This window comes from Mustela nigripes, chromosome X, assembly GCF_022355385.1.
Source record: "Mustela nigripes isolate SB6536 chromosome X, MUSNIG.SB6536, whole genome shotgun sequence".
NCBI classification, from domain to species: Eukaryota; Metazoa; Chordata; class Mammalia; order Carnivora; family Mustelidae; genus Mustela; species Mustela nigripes.
The window spans coordinates 65,474,222-65,493,387 of record NC_081575.1 but is presented as its reverse complement, the minus strand read 5'-3'; the positions used below and the strand labels follow the sequence as shown (position 1 = coordinate 65,493,387).

The 19,166-nt window shown below is 36.9% G+C and overlaps 1 protein-coding gene across 1 annotated transcript in view; it reads left to right on the top strand.

Moving 5' to 3' along the window:
* SLC16A2 (solute carrier family 16 member 2) overlaps positions 1–19,166 on the top strand; it is a 142,140-nt gene that overhangs the window by 100,475 nt on the left and 22,499 nt on the right. The window lies entirely within an intron of this gene.

Genomic DNA, 19,166 nt, shown 5'->3' with positions numbered 1-19,166 from the left:
GGACCCTGAGATCATGACCTGAGCCGAAGGCAGCGGCTTAACCCACTGAACCACCCAGGCGCCCCGAGAAGTAATATTTTTAAAGGATTTTTTTTTCTAGGCAACAGGTCTCAACAGTCAGTTTAAAGTATTCAGTAAACCATGTTGTAAACAAATGGACTCTATTCCAGGCTTGTTGTTCTATCTATAGAGCACAAGTAGAGTAGGTTTTATAGAATTCTTAAGGGACCTAGGTTTTCAAAATGGTAAATGAGCATTGGCTTCAGCTGAAAGTCATCAACTACATTAGCTCCTAACAAGAGAGTCAGCCTGTCCTTTGAAACCAAGTATTGACTTCTTAAATCTAGCTGTGAAAGTCCTAGATGGCATTTTCTTCCAATAGAAGGATATATCTTCTACATTGAATCTGTTATTTAGTGTAGCCAACTTGAATCAATCCACTTAGATGGATTCTCTGGATAGCTTGCTGTAGCTTCTACCTCAACATTGGTGCTTCACCCTGCAATTTTGTGTTACGCAGATGGCTTATTTTCATCAATTTCATGAATCAACCTCTCCCAACTTCAAACATTTCTTCTATGCCTTCCTCACCTTTCTTATCCTTCATAGAATTCAAGAGTTAGGGCCTTGCTCTGAATTAGACTTTGACTTATGGGAATGTTGGGGCTGGTTTATCTTTTAACCAGATCACTGAAACTTTCTCTGTATCAGTAATAAAGTTGTTTCCCTTTGTTATCATTCACGTGTTTGCTGGAGTAGCACTTTTAGTTTCCTTCAATAAATTTTCCTTTGCATTCATATCTTGGCTATTTGGCACAAGAAGCCTAGCTTTCAGCTTCTCAGCTTTTGACTTTCCTTCCTCACTAAGCATAATACTTTTCTAGCATTTGATTTAAGATGAGAGACGTGACTCTTCATTTCACTTGTAGGATTATTAATTGGCTTAATTTTAATATTGCTGCATCTCAGAAAATAAAGAGGCCTGAGGAGAGAGATGGGAAATGGTTGATTGGTGGAGCAGTCCGAACACGCACAACAGGGGCACATGGGTGGCTCAATCAATTAAGCATCTGCCTTTGGTTTGGGTCATGATCCCAGGGTGCTGGGATTGAGTCCCGCATCAGGCTCCTTTCTCAGCAGGGAGTCTGCTTCTCCTTCTGTCTGCCATTCCCCCTGCTTGTGTTCTCTCTCTCTCTCTCTCTCTGAAAAATAAATAAATAAAATCTTTTTTTAAAAAGAACACACACAACATTTATCTGTTAAGTTTGCCATCTTACATGGACATAGTTCCTGGTGCCCCCAAACAATTACAATAGTAACATCAAAGATCACTGACCACAAATCATCATAAAGTGTATAATAATTATTTTAAAAACTGAAATATTGCAAGAATTACCAAAAGGTGACACACAGACATGAAGAAAGCATATGCTGTTGGAAAAATGGTGCCAATAGACTTATTCAGTGAAGAGTTGCCACAAACCTCCAATTTGTAAAACACACACAAAACTCAACATCTGTGAAGCACAATAAAGTGAAATGCAAAGAAATTGGGTATGCCTATACCTTTCATGCTTCACAAGTCCCCCAGATCTCAGCTGCTTCATTGAAATATCTTTCTTTTCCTCATACGAGAGCAAGAGTAATATGATGAACAACAAAAAACTCCCTAGCTTTGAGTCCAAAGACTGTCAAAAATTCTAGAAAATCCTTACCCATGCTTTGTATTTGTCAAAAAAGGAACTGAGTTCAAGGAAGGTAAAAGAAAAGCAATAGCATTTAATCATCATCATTATTATGATTATTGGTTCTTCCTTTTTATTTTTTAATTAATTAATTAATTTTTAAAAGATTTTATTTATTTGTCATGGGGAGAGAGAGTACAATCAGGGGGGAGTGGCAGAGCAGAGGGAGAAGCAGCCTGGCCACTGAGCAAGGAGCCCCATATGGGACTTGATCCCAGGGATCATGACCTGAGCTGAAGGCAGATGCTTAACTGACTGAGCCATTCAGGCATCCAGTTCTTTTTTTAAATTTTTTTAGAGTTTTATTTATGTATTTGACAGAGAGAGAGACACAGTGAGAGAGGGAACAGAAGCAGGAGGAGTGGGACAGGGAGAAGCAGGCTTCCCACCAAGCAGGGAGCCTAATGTGGAGCTTGATCCCAGGACCCTGGGATCATGACCTGAGTCAAAGCCAAACACTTAATGAATGAGCCACCCAGGCATTTCCATTCTTCTTTTTTTAAATATAGTCACCCCTTGATTATTTTCTCTTATTAAATTTCCTCTGATAAGCTTTACTTCTAAGAATCCTTTAAAATACCTTCTATCATGCTATTGTTTTTCAGTTATTAATCTAGCTATTTTATTACCTTCCTTTCCCCTAATATAACGATTTTTCTGTCACTTGGAATGTCTGACTTGTCTGAAAATCTATAAATAGAAAATTTTACTCTAGCCTTGAACCATGGGACTTATAGATTGTATTGCCCTATTAAAAAAAAAAAAGTTCCCTGTCCTATTGTGAGATCCTTGAAGGCAAGGACGATGTGTCACTCATTTAGCAACCTCAGGGCCTATAGGATAACCATATGTCTGGGCCAAAGATGATGTTAAATAACTGTTGAATAAATGAATATCATATGTAAGTGGCTTCATTTTTTATATTCCTCCCATGAAGCTCAGCTAAAAACACTGGGAACTGTATATAAAGACTGAAAGGTAGAGAGAAGGGGGTTGATGGGCTAGGGACCTCAGGACCTGAGGAACAACAGTGAATTACACAGTTTTTATTTTTGCTTCATATCTCTTGGACCTAGAGCTGAAAAAGTTAGCAACCCAGAAATACCAATGGATAAATAAGCCCCTAGAAAAATCCTTATTTTTCTAGCTAAGAGACAAGAAAAGAGGCAGCACAGCAAAACAGAAAACTTCTAGACAATAACCACTCTGCTCCAGCCAAACACCATAGGGAAAAAATTCATCCCTTCTGACTTTCATCAGCAAAGGTTTACACTCACCAAGTTGTAAAAAGGTGCCCCAAACTGCCCCAACATGCTAAGGTGGCATCAACGAAAACCAAGTGGAGAGCTAAGAATTTCATTCCCTATTGGTGGTAAGAAGGCCTACTCCTCCCCCATAAGGTCAAAGGAGGGAGACTGCACTTTCATCCTTCCAGACTTTAACCTTTGACTCTCCTCCCATTCCTGGAGAGGTGCCAAGGTGGTGTCATTGAAGGCCAAGTAGGGAAGTTGGACTTTTAACATCGTTCAATATAGTAACAGTTAAAGCATGTGGGAGATAGTAGTAAGCAGTCCCTAGCCTTCCTAGCCAGGAAAATATCAGAGGAAGCCCAGTGGGAATTTTAAACATCAACCCCTGCTTAGCAGTAACAAGGCACCCACACTTCCCAGGGAGTCACTGGAGGCTAAGCAGGGAACTTGGACTTCCATCCCCATCTCTTACACCCCATCTAGCAATCATGAGGTGGTGCCTCACTGGCATGTTGTCATAACATACTTGTTAAAACACAAGATTTAGATAAGATAGAGTCTTATAATATCCAAACTGTCCAGAATAGAAAACCACTCATCACACAAATGACTAGAAAGATCTCAACCTCAATAATAAAAGATAATCAACTAACACCAACCCCAAGATGACACAGATATTGGAATTATTTGACAAGAATTTTAAAGCAGCCATTATAAAAATGCTTCAATGAGCAATTACAATCATATTTGCAACAAATGTAAAAATACTGTCTCAGCAAATAAATAGAAGATACAAAGAAGAAGCAAATGGACATTTTATTTATTTATGTCAGAGAAAGAGAGAGAGAGAGAGAGCGTGCGCACAAGCAGGCAGAGTGGCAGGCAGAGAGAAGCAGACTCCCCGCTGAGCAAGGATTGCGATGTGGGACCTCATCCCAGGACCCTGGGATCATGACCTGAGCCAAAGGCATTGACTTAACCAACTGAGCCACCCAGGTGTCCCACAAATGGACATTTTATAACTAAAGCTTACAACAACTGAAATAATGATAATAATAACCTCTCTGGATAGGCTTCATTAAAAAATAAAGAAGACAGAGGAAAGAATCAGTGAACTTAAGAATAGAACAATAGAAATAATCAAATCTGAACAATAGAAAGAAAATAAATTGGAGAAAAAGGATGAACAGAACCTCAAAGAGCTGCGAGACTATAACAAAAGATGTAACATTCCTGTCATTAGTGGAGTCCTGGATGGAGAGGAGAAAGGAGATGCAGCTGAAAAAGTACTCAAAGAAATAATGATTGAAAAATTCCCAAATTAGGCAAAGACAAACCTACAGTATCAAGAAGCTGAGTGAATCCCAAAGAGGATGAACTCAAAGAAATTTATGCCAAAATACATCATAATCAAACTTCTGAAATCTAAACACACACACACACACACACACAAACACACACACACACACACACACACACACACACACACCTCTTGAAAACAGTGAGAGAGAAATAACACCTTAATTAAAGGGGAAACATTCAAATAACAGTGGATTTCTCATCAGAAATCATGAAGGGCAGAAGGAAGAAGTGGTACATTTCTTAAGTGCTGAAAGAAAAAAGCTGTCAACTCAGAACTGCATATCCAATGAAAATATCCTTTAGAAATCAAGGCAAAATCAAGATATTCTCAGATGAAGGAAAACTAAGAGACCAGACCTATTCTAAATGAATGGCCAAAAGACATTCTTTAAGCAGAAAGGAAACAATAAAAGAAGGAACTTTGAAACATGAAGAAGGGAGAAAGAATAATGAAAGGTAAAATTATGGATGATTGCAATAGAATTTCCTTCTCCCTTTGTGTTATCTCAATTATGTTTAACAGTTGAAGCAAAAATGAAATTGATTCCTGATGTGGTATCAATGTATATTAAGCAAATATTTTTTTAAATTATATTATAAATGAGGGAGAATGAAGGGACATAAGGAAGGCTAGGTTCTTATATTCCACTCAAACTTGTGAAATGTCAACATCAGTAAACTTTGTTAAGTTATATACATATAATATAACAGCTAGAGCAACCACTAAAAAAGGTTTAACAGAAGGAGACACTCAAAAGCACTATAAATAAATCAAAATGAAATTCTAAAAACTGTTAAAGGAACCTACAGGCAGGCAGGGAAATAAATAGAGGAAGGAAGAACAGAAAATAAAAATAAAATGACTTTATCATACCAATGATTATGTCCATTGTAAGTTGTCAAAAATGCATCAATTAGAAGAGACTGCTGGAGTGGATAGAAAAATACTATATCCCTATACACTGTCTACTATATGCTATATGCTATACTGTTATACTAGACTATACTCTGTCTACAGGAAACTCACTGCAAGTATGTTTCTCCAGGAAATTATGCTAGGTGAAAAAAGCCAATCTTCAGAGGTCTATATGTTATGAGTCCACTTATATAACTTTCTTAAAAGAAACACAAACATATTGATTTTTTAAAAATCTATATTAAAAACCTATAGCTAACATCAAACTTAATGATGATAAACTTAAAGCTTCCTTACTAAGATCAGGTAAAGCAAAGTTATTCCCTCTTATTACTCTTTTTCAACATCATTCTGGAAGTTCTAGCTAATGGAAAAATACAAGGAAAGGGAATAATAGGTATACAGATTAAGAAAGAAGACATAAAACTGTCTTTCTTCACAGGTGATAAATGGTCATCTATGTAAAAGATCTGTAAGAATCAACAAAAAACTCCTGGAATTAATGAGTGGTTATAGCACATTTGCAGGATACAAAGTTAATATATAAAAGTCAATTTCTTTCTAATATAACAGTAAGGAACAAGTAGATTTTGAAATTTTAAAAATGAATACCATTTATATTAGAGCCCCCAAAATGAAATAGTTAGGTATAAAACTAACAAAATGTATGTATACAAACTGTATATGATGAAAACTACAAAACTGTGATAAATAAAATCTAAAAAGAACTAAATAAATGGAGAGATATTCTATGTTCATGCATAGGAAGACTCAGTAGTGTCAGGATGTCAACTCTTCCCAAATTGTTATATAGATTCCATGCAATCCCAATAAAAATTCAAGTTATCTTGTGGATATCAACAAACTGAATCTAAATTTTATATGCAGAGGCAAAAGATTCCAAATAGCCAAAACAATAATAGAGGAGATGAGCAAAGTTGGAGGATGTCACTACCCAACTTCAAAACTTACTATAAGTCAACAATATTCAAGACAGTGTGATATTGGTGAAATAATATACAAAGAGATCAATGGAACAGAATAAAGAGCTCATAAATAGATCTACCATAAATATAGCTACCATAAATATAGCATAAACCTAGACAAAGAAGCAAAAACAATACAATAGAATAAAGATTTTTTTTCAACAAATGGTGTTGGAACAACTGGATATCCAGGTACAAAAAATGAATCTAGACTCTGACATTATAATCTTCTCAAAAATTAACTCAGAATAGATCACAGACCTAAATATAAAACACAAAACTATAAAACTCCTAGAAAATAGCATAGGAGAAAACTTAGATGACCTTGCTTAGGGCAATGACTTTTTAGATACAACATCAAAGGTACAATCCATGAAGAAAATAATTGATAAGGTAGACTTCATTAAAATTAACTTCTTGGAAAGAATGAGAAGAAGAAAATGAGAAAATAAGTCACAGATTGGGAGGAAATATTTGCAAATTACATATCTGATAAAGGACTGTTATCCAAAATATAAAAAGTACTCTCAAAACATAAAAAAGTATTCTTAAAACTCACCAATAAGAAAATGAACAGCCAAGTTTTTAAAAAGTGCCAAAGTTTAACAGGAACCTTATCAAAGAAAATACACAGGTCTCAGAGTAAGACAGTAGCAGAATAGGAGGAGCTAGGCTCATGTTGTCCCATGAACAACAAATTATCAAATTATCCTAAATAACCCAGAAATTAACCTGATGACCAAAAGAAAAAAAATCCACAACTAAAAGAAGAGAAGAGGCCACATTGAAGAAGTTAGGAAGTGTGGAGATGTGGTTTAGAGGAGAAATGGATCACAGGTGCTGTGGAGGGGAGGAAGTGCTAGTCATAGAGAAGGGCAAGAGAGAAAGAAGCACACAGGGAAGTGCACAAGGAGATCATTTCCCCAAAGCCACTGGCATAGAAAATGAGAGGGACTGGATTTCATGAGTGTTTGCAACAAGTGGGACTTAAAGCCTGGAGTTATAAAGATCAACAGACTTGGCTGGGATAGAGCCCTAAGTGCACTGTACTCCTCCTGGAGAGAAGGCAGGCAAACAACTATGGGCAGACAGTGTGGAAACAGCGATCTGAAGAGTACCTGGGGTACACAGTGGGGAAATTATTTACTCTTCTCAGAGCCATCCCTGAGAGGCAGCATTCATGGAGATACCTCTCCAGAAGCAAAGGAACTGGGCATTTCATTTCCCTCTCCCAAAGATTTCCTTCTCCCACCACTCGGATTAAACACAGAGCCACCTGTAGGAAACAACATAGCACTGACACTGGCTGCCAAAGGTGCTTTTAAGTCCCACAACCCCTGTGCTCTGATGGGATTAGCTTTCTCAGTCGCACTTGCCCCAGTCCCAGTGAAGCAGGCCCCTCCCCCAGAATAGCAGAAACCCCTGCCCATATCACATCTCCCGAACAGAGAATTCTGCAGGGCCTCTAGTGGAGGTGGTGTCCAGTCTCATTTCATAAGCAGACCAGAGGACACCTTGTAAAAACTTGCCACATCCAAGCCAGGAACCAAACACTGCCCACAGCAGGCAAGGAGAACCTCTGCAGAGGACTGGACTGAGGACAGAGCAGCCAAACACAATAGCAGAGCACATGGAGTGCACACCAGAGACACTTCCTAAAGCATCAGGCTCTGGGCATTAATGACCCCTTCCTCGTAAGACCATTACTTTCTGGGGCAGGAGACATAACTGCCTTTTTTAACACAAGGAAGAAGGCAAAGATTTAGACAAAATGCAAAGACAGAGGAGTTTACCCCAAATGAAAGAAGATTAGACTATGGCCAGAGATCTAACTGAAACAGATGTAAGTAATATGCCTGATAGAGAATTTAAAGCAACAATCTAAGGATACTCAGTGGCCTGGAGAAAAGAAGGAAAACATCAGGGAAACCTTTACCACATAGGTAAAAGAGTTAAAAAAAGAATCAGAGATGAAGAGTACAATGAGATTGGAAACAGGCTTGATGCAATGAACAGCAGACTGAAAGTAGCAGAAGAATGACTTAGTGACCTGGAAAACAAAGTAATGAAGAGTAATGAAGTTGAACAAAAGAGAGAAAGAAAATTATGCAACACAAGGATAGACTTAGGCAACCCAATGACTCCCTCAAATGTAATTAACATTTGTGTTGTTGGAGTCTAAGAAGAAAGAGAGAGAGAAAAAGGGAAGAAAATTTATTTGAAGAAATAGTTGCTGAAAACTTCCCTAATCTGGGAAAGGGAGCAAATATTCAGATCCAGGAGGCAGGAAGAACTCTCATCAAAATCAACAAAAGCAGGCCAACACCAAGACATTGTAATTAAATTGGCAAAATACGGTGATAAAGAAAAAAAAATCTTAAAAGCATCAAGATAAAAGAAGGCATTAACTTACAAGAGGAAACCCCTGGGGCTAGCTGGGGATCCTCAACAGAAACTTGGCAGGCTAGAAGAAAGTGGGATAATAGATTCTAAATGCCCAGTGGGAAAAATATGCAGCCAAGAACACTCTACCCACAGATATATACCCCTGAAACAAATTACACATTTTTTGTTAATTAAAAAAAAACACTCTGTCCAGCAAGGCTATCATTTAAACTAGAAGGAGAAATAGAGAGTTACCTGGATAAATAATAACTAAAGGAGTTCATGATCACTAAACCAGCCCTACAAGAAATATTAAAATGGAGACTTTGAGCACAAAGAAGAGACCAAAAGTAACAAAAACAAGAATTGGAAGGGGAGATGAATCATGAGAGACTATGGACTCTGAAAAACAATCTGAGGGGTTTGAAGTGGCAGGGGGGTGGGAGGTTGGGGTGCCAGGTGGTGGGTATTATAGAGGGCACGGATTGCATGGAGTACTGGGTGTGGTGAAAAAATAATGAATACTGTTTTTCTGAAAATAAATAAATCAATTTAATAAAAACAAAAAAAAAACAAGAAAGGATCAGAGAAAATCTTAGGAAAAAATGACAAAATGTGTAATAAAATGGCAATAAATACATATTTATCAATAATTACTGTGAATGTAAATGGACTAAACACTCCAGTCAAAAGATATAGGGTGGCTATGTAATATTGCATTGTATATATGGGCCATATCTTCTTCATCAATTCATTCGTTGAAGGGCATCTTGGCTCTTTCCACAGTTTGGTGCTGGATATTCAGGAGGGCACATATTGCATGGAGCACTGGGTGTGGTGCATAAACAATGTAATCTTGAAACACTGAAAGCAATAAAATTAAATTAAGATGTTTAAAAAAAGACTTAGGGTGTCAGAATGAACAATAATTTTTTTAAAAAACCCATCTGTATGCTGCCTACAAGAGATTCATTTTAGAGCTAAAGACACCTGCAGATTAAAAGTGAGAAGATGGAGAAACATTTATCTTACAAAGGGATATCAAAAGAAAGCTGGAGTAACACTATTTATATCGGACAAACTGGACTTTAAAACAAACACTGTAACAAGAGACAAAGTAGGGCACTGTGTAATCATAAAGATAAGGATATATAGAGAGCATTTCATCCTAATATGGCAGAATACACATTCCTTTCAAGTGTACATGGGACATCCTCCAGAAGAGAGCACAGGTTAGGTCACAAAACAGGCCTCAACAAATACAAAAAGATTAAAGTACCATGCACCTTTTTTTTTAATTAATTTTTTACTTTTTAAATTTCTTTTCAGTGTACCAGAATTCATTGTTTATGTACCAAACCAAGTGCTCCATGCAATACGTGCCCTCCATAATACCCACCACCAGGCTCACCCAACCTCCCACCCCCCGCCCCTTCAAAACCCTCCGATTGTTTTTCAGAGTCCATAATCTCTCATGGTTCACCAACCCTTCCAATTTCCCTCAACTCCCTTCTCCTCTCCATCTCCCTATGTCCTCCATGTTATTTCTTATGCTCCACAAATAAGAGAAAACATATGATAATTGACTTTCTCTGCTTGACTTATTTCACTCAGCATAATCTCTTCCAGTCCCATCCATGTTGATACAACAGTTGGTTATTCATCCTTTCTGATGGAGGCATAATACTCCATTCACCCATTGAAGGGCATCTTGGTTCTTTCCACAGTTTGGCGACTGTGGCCATTGCTGCTATGAACATTGGGGTACAGATGGCCCTTCTTTTCACTACATCTGTATCTTTGGGGTAAATACCCAGGAGTGCAATGGCAGGGTCATAGGGAAGTTCTATTTTTAATTTCTTGAGGAATCTCCACACTATTTTCCAAAGTGGCTGCACCAACATGCATTCCCACCAACAGTGTAAGAAGGTTCCCCTTTCTCCACATCCTCTCCAACACACATTGTTTACAATTTTGTTAATTTTGGCCATTCTAACCGGTGTAAGGTGTTGCTTCAATGTGGTTTTGATTTGAATCTCCCTGATGGCTGGTGATGATGAACATTTTTTCATGTGTCTGTTAGCCATTTGTATGTCTTCTTTGGAGAAGTGTCTGTTCATGTCTTCTGCCCATTTTTTGACATGATTATCTGTTTTGTGTGTGTTGAGTTTGAGAAGTTCTTTATAGATCCTGGATATCAGCCTTTTGTCTGTACTGTCATTTGTAAATATCTTATCCCATTTGTGGGTTGCCTCTTTGTTTTGTTGACTGTTTCCTTTGCTGTGCAGAAGCTTTCGATCTTGATGAAGTCCCAAAAGTTCATTTTCACTTTTGTTTCCTTTGCCTTCGGAGACATATCTTGAAAGAAGTTGCTGTGGCTGATATGGAAGAGGTCACTGCCTATGTTCTCCTCTATGATTCTGATGGATTCCTGCCTCATGTTGAGGTCTATTATCCATTTCAAGTTTATCTTTGTGTATGGTGTAAGAGAATGGTCAAGTTTCATTCTTCTACATATAGCTGTCCAATTTTCCCAACACCATTTATTGAAGAGACTTTTTTCCACTGTATATTTTTCCTGCTTTGTCAAACAATATTTGACAAAGCAGGTCAAATATTATTTGACCATAGAGTTGAGGGTCCATATCTGGGCTCTCTACTCTTTTCCCCTGGTCTATGTGTCTGTTTTTGTGCCAGTACCATGCTGTCTCAGCTTTGTAGTAAATCTTGAAACCCAGCAACGTGATGCCCCCAGGTTTGTTTTTCTTTTTCAACATTTCCTTAGCAATTCAGGGTCTCTTCTGATTCCATACAAATTTTAGGATTGTTTGTTCCAGCTCTTTGAAAAATGCCAGTGGAATTTAGTTTGGAATGGCACTGAAAGTGTAGATTGTTCTAGGCAGTATAGACATTTTAACAATGTTTATTCTTCGGATCCATGAGCATGGAATGGTCTCCCATCTTTTTGTGTCTTCTTCAATTTCTTCCAGAAGTGTTCTATAGTTCCTCAATTTCAGATCCTTTACCTCTTTGGTTAGGTTTATTCCCAGGTATCTTATGGTTCTTGGTGCTCTATAGTAAATGGAATGGATTCTCTAATTTCTCTTTCTGTATTTTCATTGTTAGTGTATAAGAAAGCAACTGATTTCTGTATATTGATTTTGTATCCTGCCACATTACTGAATTGCCATATGAGTTCTAGTAGTTTGGGGGTAGAGTCTTTCAGGTTTTCCATATAAAGTATCCTGTCATCTATGAAGAGAGACAGTTTGACTTCTTCATTGCTAATTTGGATACCTTTTATTTCTCTTTGTTGTCTGATTGCTGTTGCTAGGACTTCTAATACTATGCTGAACAAGAGTGGTGAGAGTGGGCATCCTTGTCGTGTTCCCAATCTCAACAGGAAGGCTGTGAGGTTTTCCTATTGAGGATGATATTTGCTTTGGGTTTTTCATAGGTAGACTTTATGAAGTTGAGGAATGGTCTCTCTATCCCTATACTTTGAAGCGTTTTAATCAGGAATGGATGCTGAATTTTGTCAAATGCTTTTTCTACCATGTACCTTTTCTGATCAAATTGCTATGAAATCAGAAGAAAACCACAAGAAATAATTTGGAAAGACCACAAATACAGGGAGGTTAAACAACATGCTACTAAACAATAAATGTATCAATCAGGAAATAAAAAAAGAAATGAAAAAATACATTGAAACAAATGAAAATGAAAATACAATGGTCCAAAATCTTTGAGATGCAGCAAAATTGATCCTACAAGGGCAGTGTATAGTAATACAGGCCTACCTCAATAAGCTAGAAAAATTTCAAAGCAACAGCCTAACCTTACACCTAAAAGAGCTAGTGGAACATAAGGGATAGCATGGAGGACATTAGGAGAAGGAAGGGAAAAATAAGGGGGGGGTTGGAGGGGAGATGAACCATGAAAGACTGTACTCTGAGAACAAACTGAGGGTTTTAGAGGGGTGGGTGGGGGATGGTTTGGGCCAGTGATTGGTGTTAAAGAGGACATGAATTGCATGGAGCACTGGGTGCTATATGTAAACAATGAATCTTGGAACACTACATCAAAAACTAATGACATACTGAACGGTGACTAACATAACATTAAAAAAAAAAAAAACAGGTAAAGCCCAAAGGCAGCAAAAGGAAGGAAATAATAATGATTACAGCAGAAATAAATGATATAGAAACTAAGAAAACAATAGAACAGACCAATGAAACCAGGAGGTGGTTCTTTGAAAAAATTAATAAAATTGATAAGACTCTAGGCAGACCTACCAAAAAGATGGAAAAAAGAACCCAAATTAATAAAACTACAAATTAGAGGAGAAAGAACAACCAACACCACAGAAATCCTAACAATTATAAAAGAATGTTATGAAAAACTATATGCCAACAAATTAGAGAAAATGGAAGAAATGGATAAATTCCTAGAAACATATAAACTACCAAAAGTGAAAGAGGAAGAAATAGAAAACTTGAACAGACTGATAACCTGCAAAGAAACTGAATCAGTCATCATAAACTCCCAGCATATGGAAGTACAAGACCAGACAGCTTCATGTGTGAATTCTACTGCTTAAAGAAGAGTTAATACCTATTCTTCTCAAACTATTCTATAAAATAGAAAAGGAAGGAAAACTTCCAAATTCATTCTATGAAGCCAGCATTACCCTGATACCAAAACCAGATAAAGAGATCACTACAAAGAGAGAACTACAGGTCAATATCCCTGATGAATGCAGATGCAAAAATTCTTAGTAAAATACTGGCAAACTGAATCCAACAATATAGTAAAAGAATCATCCACCACAATCAAGTGGGACATATTCTTGGGTTGCAAGAGTAGCTCAATATATGCAAATCAATGTGATATACCACATTAATAAAAGAAATTAATAATAATAAAATTAATAAGAAAAATAGAAAATAAAAGAACCATCTGATCATTTCAATAGATACAGAAAAGGCATTAGATAAAGTACAACATTCATTCTTGATAAAAATCCTCAACAAAGTAGGTTTAGAGGGAACATATCTCAACATAATAAAGGCCATATATGAAAAGCCCAAAGGTAACATAATACTCAATGGGGAAAACCTGAAAGTTTTTCCTCTATGGTCAGGAAAAAGACAGGGATATCCACTCTTACCTCTCTTATTTAACATAGAACTGGAAGTCCTAGCCACAGCAATCAGACAACAAAAAGAAATAAAAGGCCTCCAAATTGGCAAGGAGGAAGTAAAACTTTCACCATCTCCACATGACATGAATCTATATATAGAAAACAAAAAGACTCTACCAAAAAAAAAAAAAAAAAACCTGCTAGAACTGATAAATGAACTCAGTAAAGTCACAGGACACAAAATCAATGTACAGAAATCTGTTACATTTCTATACATCAATAATAAAGTAGCAGAAATGGAAATAAAGAAATCTATGCAAGGACACCCGGGTAGCTCAGTCAGTTAAACCTGTGCCTTCAGCTCAGGTCATGATCTCAGGGTCCTGGGATTGGGTCCTGTGTTGGGGTCCTTGATCCACAGGGAGTCTTTCTCCCTCTCTCCCTGTTTGTGCTCACTCTCTATCTCTCTCTTTAACAAATAAAATCTTTTAAAAAACCAATGCTATTTACAATTGCACCAGAAACAATTAGACACATGGGAATAAACCCAACCACATAGGTAAAAGACTTGTACTCTGTAAACTATAAAACACCGATGAAAGAAATGGAAAAGGACACCAAGAAATGGAAAGCCATTCCATGCTCATGGATTGGAAGAAAAAAATGCTGTTAAAATTTTTATCCTACCCAAAACAATGTACACATTAATGCAGTTACTATCAAAATAGCCCCAGCATTTTTCAGAGCTAGAACAAATAATCCTAAAATTTGCATGGTACTACAAAAGACCCTGAATAGCCAAAGCAATCTTGAAAAAGAAAAGTGACACTGGGGCATCACAATTTTGGACCTCACATTATATCACAAAGCTGTAGTGATAAAAACAGTGTGGTACTAGCATAAAAACAGACACATAAATGAATAGAATGGAATACAAAACCCAGAAATGAACCCTCAACTATATGGTCAAAAGACAAAAATGGTGTTGGGGAAACTGGACAGTAACATGCGAAAGGATGAAACTGGACCACTTTGTTACACCATACCAAAAAATAAATTCAAAATGGATTAAAGACCTAAATGTAAGGGGTATCTGGGTGGCTCAGTCAGCTAAGCATCTACTCTTGATTTTGGCTCAGGTCATGTTCTCAAGCCCTGCATCTGGCTCCCTCTTGGGCATGGAGCCTGCTTAAGATTCTCCCTCTCCCTTTCCTTCTGCTGCCCTCCTCTCTAAAATAAAGACCTATATATGAGAGAGAGAGGCAAACCAAGAAACCAACTCTTACCTATAGAGTTACAAGATGGCTAAAAGAGGATGTAGGGGTGCCTGGGTGGCTCAGTTGTTTAAGCATCTGTCTTTGGCTCAGGCCATCATCCCAGGTCCTGGGATCGAGCCCTGTCAACACCCCTCAAAGGGGGGGGTCCCTACTCAGCAGGGAGCCTGCTTCTCCCTCTCCTGCTCCCCCTGCTTGTGTGCTCTCTCGCTCTCTCTCTGTCAAATAAATAAAATCTTTAAAAAAATAAAAAGATGGTGTGGGTGGGGAGATGGGTTAAATAGGTGATGGGCATTAAGGAGTGAACTTGTGATAAACACCAGGTATTGAATGGTATTGTTGAATCAGCATATTGTGTACCTGGAACTGATATTACACTGTATACTAATTAACTGGAATTTAAATAGAAACTTAAGAGAAAATACACAGTTGAGAAATAACCATATAAAGAGGTACTCAACTTCATATGTCATCAAGGAAATGCAAATGAAAAGAACAATGACCAAATTATGGAAAGAGCCCAGATGGATGTATGTATGTACGTATGTACATGTGTGCACCACATCTTTAGTCATTTATCTGTCGGTGGACATTGACTATATATATATGTATATATATACATATATATATATTACTCATCCATCAAAAAGATGATATCTTGCCATTTGCAATGAAATTGGTGTAACTAGAGGGCATTATGCTAAGCAAAAGAAGTCAGGCAGAGAAAGAAAAATACAATATAATGTCACTTGTATGTGGAATTTAAGAAATGAAACAGATGAACATGGGGGAAAAAAGAAAAATAAAATGAAAACAGAGAGATAGGCAAACCATAAGACTCTTAACTATAGGGAACAAAGTGAGGATTTCTGGAGGGGAAGTGGGGGGGGGAAATGGAGTAACTGGGAGATTGACATTAAGGAGGACACTTGAAGAAATGGGCACTGGGTGTTGTATGCAAGTGATGAATCACTGAATTCTACCTCTGAAACCGGTATAACGGTATATGTTAATTAAATTGAATTTAAATTAAAAAAAATTTTTTTTAATTTTTAAAATAAAGAACAATGACATACTACTACATACCTATCAGAATGGCCAAAGTCTGGAACACTGACAATACCAAATGCCAGAAGGATGTGGAGCAATGAGAACTCTCACTCATTGCCAGTGGGAATGTAAAATGTTGCAGCCACTTTGCAAGACACTTTGGCAGTTTCTCACAAAATTAAACATGATCTAGCAATTGATCTCCTTAGTATTTAACCAAATATGTCAAAAATATATGTCCACACAAAAAATTTCACACAATGTTTATAGCAGCTTTATTCGTAATTGCCAAAATGCAGAAGCAGCCAAGATGTCCTTCAGTTCAGTAGTTGAGTTGATAAATAAACTGGGGTACATTCAGACAATGGAATATTATTCACTGCTAAAAAGAAATGAGCTATTAAGCCATAAAAAGGCATGGAAAAAACTTAAATGCTTATTACTAAGTGAAGGAGGGGAATATGAAAAGACTACAAACTGTATGACTCCAGCTATGTAACATTCTGTAAAAGGCAAAAAACTATGACGGCAGTAAAAAGATCAGTGGTTGTCAGATGCTGGAAGGGTGAGGCGGGATGAATAGGTGGAGCATAGGATTTTTAAGGCAGTGAAAATATTCTGTATTATACCATAATGACAGATACGTGTCATTAACTAAAAAAGATGCTATATCAAAAAAAATTTAAACTTTCTTTGACTGTACAAAAGTTTCCTTCAAGCCCAGTCATCAGTTTTCATTGTATTGTAGATATTCTAGTTGATTAAATGTCAGCAAGATGATTTAGTGAATGTAGTATTTTCCTCTTTGACAATACACTAGAACTATTTTTTGGGAGAATCCTTCCAGAATAAAAATGCATACATCATAAATGAAATCTCTCACTGACACTTTCTACTTCCCTGCCCTCTTTCCTTTTTTATAACATCATATTTATTGAGGTATAATTTACATATGGTAATATTCACTCTTTTTATATGCTCAGTCTTATGAATTTTGACAAAAGAATATCATACTAGAGTTAAAATATGTAACATTTCACCATTCCAGAAAGTTCCCTCATGTGCCCCTGTAATGAATCTTCTCCCCACCCCCATACTTCCTCCGGGTACTCACTGATCTGTTTTGTGCTCATAGTTTTGCCTTTTCCAGAATTTTATATAAATAAAACCATTTGTGTCTGGCTTATTTCACTTCATGTAATGACTTTGTGAATTGTTGAAGTTTTTACTGGTATCAATAGTTCATTCCCATTTATTGCAGAGTTGTAACCCATTGTATTAATGTATACCCACTTACCGATTTACTGGTTGAAGTATGTTTTGAGCTATTGCCGAGTTCCCCCCTTTCCTATTTATTAAATCATTGAAACAAAATAGCATATTAAAACATTTAACTCGGGGCACCTGGGTGGCTCAGTTGGCTAAAGCCTCTGCCTTCGGCTCAGGTCATGATCCCAGGTCTTTGGGTGGAGCCCCGCATCAGGCTCTCTGCTCGCTGGGGAGCCTGCTTCCTTCTCTTTCTCTGCCTGCCTCTCCGCCTACTCGTGATCTCTCCCTGTCAAATAAATAAATAAAATCTTAAAAAAGACATTTAAATCACAAAACAAAATGGTCAATGTATAGAAGAATATTAAGAAAACAAATGTCCTCATCATGAAAAAGTACACAAAAGTGAAATCTTAATTCTATTGTTGAATTTGGGATGCATAGCTATTTTATAGTAATAATCTAGGTAACATCTTTATGTTAAAATAAAATTATGTTAGCTTTAATAAGAGGAGATTACAAATTTCACTATTGGTCAAAACTCACCCAAATAACAGGATTAGATATACATCTTTCATCTTATGAAACTTACCCTAACCTTTAGCCCCAGACTTCAGTGATGATATTATTAACTTAAAATAAAATATTCTATGACAAAACACATCCCACTATTCTTTCAATGTACCTAATGAATGGACTTAAGTTATTTTTAAGGATCTTCCAAATATCATCTTCACTGATACTAGAAAATAGAATTTCATTATGCACATTTACAATTGCCTTGATGCTACCTCTAGGACACTGTTCTTCAGTTATTGTTAAGTTTTGGCAGTTATATAAAAAAAGGATGCTGAGTAATATTCCATTGTACATATATGTTATATCTTCTTTATCCATTCATCACTCAATGGATATTCGGGCTCTCTCCATTTTTTGGCTATTGTAGATAATGCTGCCATAAACAACAGGGTGCATGTATCCCTTGGAATTTGTATTTTTGTGTCCTTTGGGTAAATACCTAGTAGTGCAATTGATGGATATTAGCGTAGATATATTTTTAACTTTTTGAGGAAACTCCATACTGTTCTCCAGAGTGGCTGCTCCAGTTTACATTCCCATCAACAGTGCAAAAGTATTCCCCTTTCTCTGCATCCTTTCCAACACCTGTTGTGTCTGTGTTGCTAATTTTGGCCATCCTGACAGGTGTGAGATGGTGTCTTACCATGGTTTTGATTTGTATTTCCCTGATGAGTGATGTTGAGCAGTTTTTCATGTCTGTTAGCCATCTGGATGTCTTTTTTTAATGACAGAGAACAAACTGAGGGTTGACAGAGGAAGGTGGGTTGGGATGGACTAGATGGGTACTGAGTATTAAGGAGGGCACATGTTATGATGAGCTCCGGGTATTGTATATAATGATGAACTGTGAATTCTATTCCAGAAGCCAATATTTCACTGTATGTTAACTACCTAAATTTAAATAAAATTTAAAAAAACAAGAACAAAAGCAAAACAACAACAACAAAAAAAGCTGCTATGAACATCTAGGTATAGGTTTTTGTGTAATGTAAGTTTTCATTTATCTTTAGTAAATACCTAGGAGTGGGATTTCAAGGTCATGTGGTAATTGTACATAGAACTTTATAAGAATCTGCCAAACTATTTTATAAAGTAGATATACCATTTTGTATTCCCACCAGCAGTGTATGACATTTCCAGTTCCTCTGCATCCTCTCCAGTAGTAGGCATTGCAATTTCTTAAAAACCTTTTTATGAATACTGTTATGCT